The sequence below is a fragment of the Cannabis sativa genome, chromosome 9 (assembly GCF_029168945.1).
Source record: "Cannabis sativa cultivar Pink pepper isolate KNU-18-1 chromosome 9, ASM2916894v1, whole genome shotgun sequence".
Classification (NCBI taxonomy): domain Eukaryota; kingdom Viridiplantae; phylum Streptophyta; class Magnoliopsida; order Rosales; family Cannabaceae; genus Cannabis; species Cannabis sativa.
Window position 1 is genome coordinate 33,259,808 of NC_083609.1, and position 6,000 is coordinate 33,265,807.

Here is a 6,000-nt window from a genome sequence, read left to right on the forward strand (position 1 = left end):
CGGAGATGACTGGCGAGTTTGCGTCTCAGCTTACCCGGTGCGCACCTAAGCGGTTCGCTGCTTGTGCATCCTTGAACTCCATCTTCCAAGTCCAGGATCTCAGCCACTCCCTCACTATGGTAAGTGTTTTGTAATTTGCTTTTCCCCTTTTTTTTTTTTTTGGATATTCTTTCTTATACTTGTATTGTTTTTTAGCTTGCTGCTGAAGCCGGCCGTCTCTCCAAGAACATAATCAACCATGGCTTCGTCCTGTCTGATTTTGGGGACATGGACGAAGTCAGGAAGATTCTTCAGGATCTTACTGCTGAGAGGCGGCTTTACCAAGAGGCTGCTGAGCGCCGGGAGGCCGCTGCCAAAGCTAATGAGGAAGAGGCTAAGCGGAGGGAAGCCCAGGCAGAGGCGATGATCCGGGAGGAGGCCCTGCGGAGAGACAGACTGGAGGCCAGGCACCAAGAGGAGCTGAGGGCGGAAGGCGAGGCCACTGCAAAGGCAAGGCGGGAGCTTCGGGAGGCCAGGGAAGCCTTAGAGGAAACTCACCAGGCAAACTTAGAATCCAGGGCCACTCTGGCCGCGGAGTTGAAGGAGCTCAGGGACTTCAAGGAACAAGCCTCAAAGAAGGCAAAAAGGGCTGAGCTTCTTTCTCCCATTTCCTGCAGCCGGTGCACTAAGCGCTTTGACGACGGTGTCTTCATGGCTTGGTCTACCAATGACCAGAATATCAAGCTTACCTTCTACCCCAAACCTGAGGAGATGATCGCCAAATTTCGGGAGAAGAAGAAAAAGCTTGATGCCATGGTGGAGGCACGCATCGGACCTCGTCTCCCTCCGCGCATTGATTAGGCCGCTCGAGATTAACCCAGCACAACCAGGATTTCACCCACTTCTCATTTTTTATATATATATATTTGTTTATATACAGCTATTTTGAGACAATATTTATATAGCTGTTTTTATTTAGAGGGGAGACAATTTCTAAGGCCTGTCCCCGGGCCATTTGTATATATTTTGACCTGCCCTTTAGGGCTAGGATATTAATACGTGATCTTTTTTGATGCACATATTTCTCTTTTTGACCTGTCCTTTGGATCAGGATTTTTTACTTAGTTTGTTTTCTGTATGTCCGTGCGGTATACCCTAGTACCCCCTGAGTGGCATAGAAACTTTATTTTTAAGGCACTTAGTTTTAGTCAATATGTGGAAGATATATACATTTAGACGGTACAAACTATTTAAACAAAGTCTAAGTTACATTTTTGGCTATTGGTAATATTTTCTGAGGTGATCGGCATTCCAAGCTCTTGGCACAATGGTTCCATCCATTCTTTTTAGCTTGTAAGTGCCTGAGCTGATTTTGTCCTCGATTTCATATGGTCCTTCCCAATTTGGCCCAAGTACCCCCACTCCGGGTTCCTGGGTGGCTGGGAAGACTCTTCTTAAGACCATATCCCCAATAGCAAATTTTCTATTTTTAACTTTAGAGTTAAAATACTTGGTCACCTTCTTTTGATAAGCTGCCATCCGTATTTGAGACTCGTCCCGGAGTTCTTCAACTTGATCCAAGGCTTCTTGAAGCAAAGCCTAATTCGTGGCTGGATCGTAAGTCGTTCTCCTGTGGGACGGGAATAACGTTTCTACCGGGACCATCGCTTCACAACCGTACGCCATTGAAAGAGGCGAGTGACCGGTCGTGGTTCTGGGGGTCGTCCGGTAGGCCCATAACACTCTTGGCAACTCTTCAGGCCAGTTGTTTTTGCAGGCCAGCAGCTTTTTCTTCAAGGTGACCTTTAGGATTTTGTTGACTGCTTCCGCTTGACCGTTTGTTTGAGGTCTGGCCACCGCGGAGAAGCTTTTCACTACTCCGTGTTGGTTGCAGAAGTCAGTAAATTCCTCGCAATCGAATTGCTTTCCATTGTCAGAGACTATTTCGTGAGGCAAGCCATATCGACACACTATGTTTTTGATAACAAAGTCTAGTGCTTTTTTAGCAGTTATGGTCTTCATGGGCTTAGCCTCCGTCCATTTGGTAAAGTAGTCTACTGCTACTATTGCATACTTTACTCCTCCTTAACCTGTTGGCAGGGACCCAATAAGATCTATTCCCCATACCGCGAAGGGCCAGGGACTAGTCATCAGGGTGATTTCATTTGGAGGAGCTCTCGGTATGTTCGCGAACCTTTGACACGAATCACACTTTTGGACGTAGTCTAGGCAATCTTTTTTCATTGTTGGCCAGAAGTATCCCTGTCTCAATATTTTCTTTGAGAGACTGGGTCCTCCCGTATGATCTCCACAGAACCCTTCGTGGACCTCTAGCATGATTTGTCTAGCTTCAGGGTCCGATACACACCTTAAATAAGGCATGCTGAGTCCTCTTCGGTAGAGAATTTGATCCATCATTACATAACGATGAGCCTGTACTGAATCTTCCGAGACAGTGCCCTTTCTTGGGGCAACTCACCTTTTGTTATGTATTTTATGATGGGGACCATCCAGCTGGGTTCTTGCCCAACCATTATTGTGGTCTCTTTTATTTTGATGCTTGGCTCTGCCAAGCGTTCCACTGGTACTACCCCCAACTCTTCGATTTCGCTATCTGAGGCTAACTTAGCCAGACAGTCCGCGTGAGCGTTCTTTTCCCGGCGGATTCTTTCTATTTTGTAGTCCATGAACTTGTGGAGTAGCTCCCAGACTATTGTTACGTACGCGACCATTCGCTCGCCCCGTGTTTGGTATTCTCCCGATATCTGGTTTACGACCAGTTGGGAATCACTGTAGACTTCCACTCTTTTGGCTCCTACAACTTTTGCTAATTTTAGCCCTGCTATTAGGGCTTCATATTCGGCCTCATTGTTTGAAGCTGCGAAGTTGAACCATAGGGCCGCTTGGAGCCGCAATCCGGTTGGTGATATCATCGCCACTCCGGCCCCGGAACCATTTTCATTGGAGGCTCCGTCCACAAATACTCTCCATGTGGGGATTGGCGGTACCGGCATATTTGCGGTCGCCTCGGCTTCGTTGCATTCAGTAATGAAGTCCGCCAAGGCTTGGCCTTTTATAGAAATTTGGGGTATGTAGTGCAAGTCAAATTGACTTAGCTCCATCGCCCACTTGAGGAGCCTTCCGGATGCTTCAGGTTTTTGGAGGACTTGCCGGAGTGGGTGGTTGGTCAGTATCTTGATCGGATGTGCTTGGAAATATGGCCTCAATTTCCTTGATGCCATCAGGAGGCAAAAAACCAGCTTTTCAATGATTGGGTACCTTGCTTCGGCTCCTATCATGCGCTTACTGACATAGTACACAGGATGTTGAGTTTTCTCTTCTTCCCGGACTAGGGCAGCACTGACCGCGTGTTCGGAGACAGCCAAATATAGAAATAGGTCTTCTCTGAGAACGGGTTTTGATAGGATAGGAGGCTTGGCCATATGCTCTTTTAGTTTTTTGAATTCCTCCTCGCACTCGTCCGACCATTCAAACTTTTGACACTTCTTCAATATGTTGAAGAAGGGTATGCACTTGTACGTGGACCGTGAGATGAAGCGGCTTAAGGCAGCTACCTTTCCAGTCAGGCTCTGCACATCTTTATGCTTTTTCGGGGATGGCATGCTAAGGAGGGCCTGGATTTTTTCTGGATTAGCCTCAATCCCCCTTTGACTGACGATGAAGCCCAGAAACTTTCCTGACTTGACCCCAAAGGTGCATTTCTTTGGGTTGAGCTTCATGCCATATCTTCGGACCACTTCGAAGCATTCCTCTAAGTCTCTTGCATGGCTGTTGCATGCTTTGGACTTGACGAGCATGTCATCTACATAAACCTCCATATTTCGCCCCAGGAGGCCTTTGAACATCCGGTTGACCATTCTCTGGTAGGTTGCTCCGGCGTTTTTCTGTCCGAAGGGCATGACTAAGTAAAAGTATACCCCCTTATCGGTCCTGAAGCTAGTGCACTCCTGGTCTGCCGTATGCATCTTTATTTGATTGTACCCAGCATAGGCGTCCATGAAGGATAGTAGTTTGAACCCTAAAGTGGCGTCTACGATATGGTCGATCCTGGGCAGCGGGAAGCAGTCCTTCGGACAAGCTTTGTTTAGATCAGTGAAATCTATACAAACTCGCCAAGTTCCGTTCGGCTTGGGCACCAGGACCGGATTGGCTAGCCACTCCGGATAGTATACGTCGCGGATCATGCCGTTAGTCAAAAGTTTGTCCACCTCTTTCTCCAGAGCCTCGGCTTTCACCGAGTCGAGCGGGCGTCGCTTTTGCTGGACGGGGGCATGTCCGGATTGACGTTGAGTACGTGGGTGATGACATGAGGGATTATGCCAGTCATGTCTTCTTGGCGCCATGCAAAGATATCGATGGCGCCCTTCCATGTTTTTATTATTTTTTCTTTTTCCTCCGGATCTAGGTTCTTCCCCAGCCGGAGCACTTTGGTGGAGTCGAGTTCGCACACTGATAATTCCTCAACATCTTCCATTGGTTCCACAATTCTTTCGAACTCCACACGGGGGTCTAACTCATCTTTTTCAGCCACTTCTGGCTCAACTGATTCCCGGACCATTAGTACGGGCAGGTGGGTTGCGACATTGTAACATTGTCTTGCTTCCCCCTGGTTTCCCCTCATTGTTCCGATCCCGGCTTCCCGGATAGGGAACTTCAGGCACAGGTGCCGAATCGATGTGACTGCGCCAAAGTCTACCAAGGCCGGTCGGCCGAGGATCGCGTTGTAAGCAGTCGGACAGTCCACCACTACGAAAGTGCAGTATTTAAATGTGCTCTGGGGGTGTCCGGGCACAAGGTGACTGGGAGCCTTACTTTTCCCATTGGGATAAGTGTCGTCCCGTTAAACCCTGTGAGCTGGGACCCACTAGGCGAGAGGTCCCGGTCCGTCAAGCCTATTGCGGTGAAGGCTTCCTTGAAGAGTAGGTTCACGGAACTTCCATTGTCAATTAAGACTCTGGCCACCACTTTATTCGCGATGGGGGTCTCTATGACCAATGGGTCATGATGAGGGAAGCACACTGTCTTGGCGTCTTCTTCCGTGAACGTGATGGGTTGGTCCATCAGCCGGGGCCTTTGAGCTGGGAGTTGAGTAACCTCCCAAACCTCATTGTGTTTCACGGCCCCTGCGTATCGTTTAAGCTCCTTGCGAGTAGTTCCTCCGATATGGGGACCTCCGGAGATCATGGCTACCCTCCCATTAGGCCTGGGCGGCAGACCGGGGATGTGCTGGGCGTCGCCCGTGGGAGCAGCTGGAGCTAATGCCCCTGCTGTACCCCCCGGTGTTCCCTGAGGCATACCCACAGTCGCCTGGCCCGGATTAAGGTGGGGCAACCTATTTTTGATCCACTCGTAGAGGTGGCCTAACCGGATTAGGTTTTCAATCTCGTCCTTGAGATTCTTGCATTCATTGGTGCTATGACCGATGTCGTTGTGGTACTCGCACCTTTTGCTCGGATCTCTCCGGGAGCTATCCTTGTACAACGGTTGTGGCCTTCGGTAGTGTGTATTTTGCCTAGTAACAAAGTACACACGCTCTTGGGAGTCCGACAGCTCCGTGTATTGAGTGTACTGGGGGGTGTACCCCCTTTTCTGGCACTTCTCCCCCGTCCGGGTGCTACCCTTGGAGGACCTTTTACTCCTCGAGCCCTGGGAAGGGCCTGCCAGGCTAGCAGCCGGAGCAGAGTGCGAAGGAGTTTGTCCATTTATTCCGGACGGGTTGCCGAAATGGGATGATGCTGGTGCCAAGGCCTGGCCCTGACTATATCCGGGGGTAGCAGAGAATTGTATGCCACTTGCTTGTGGAGTTGCGGTCGGGATAATACCCGAGGGCGATACTCCGGGCGTATACCCTGCTATCCCGGTGGGATAGTATCCTCCGTAAGCCACGATTTGGGCTTCTTTGAGGTTGATATATTTTTGGACTCTCTTCTGGAAGTCCTGAAGGCTAGCGACTCCTTCTTGCTGTAGTTCATTCCAGAAAGGAGTCCCAGTGCGGATGCC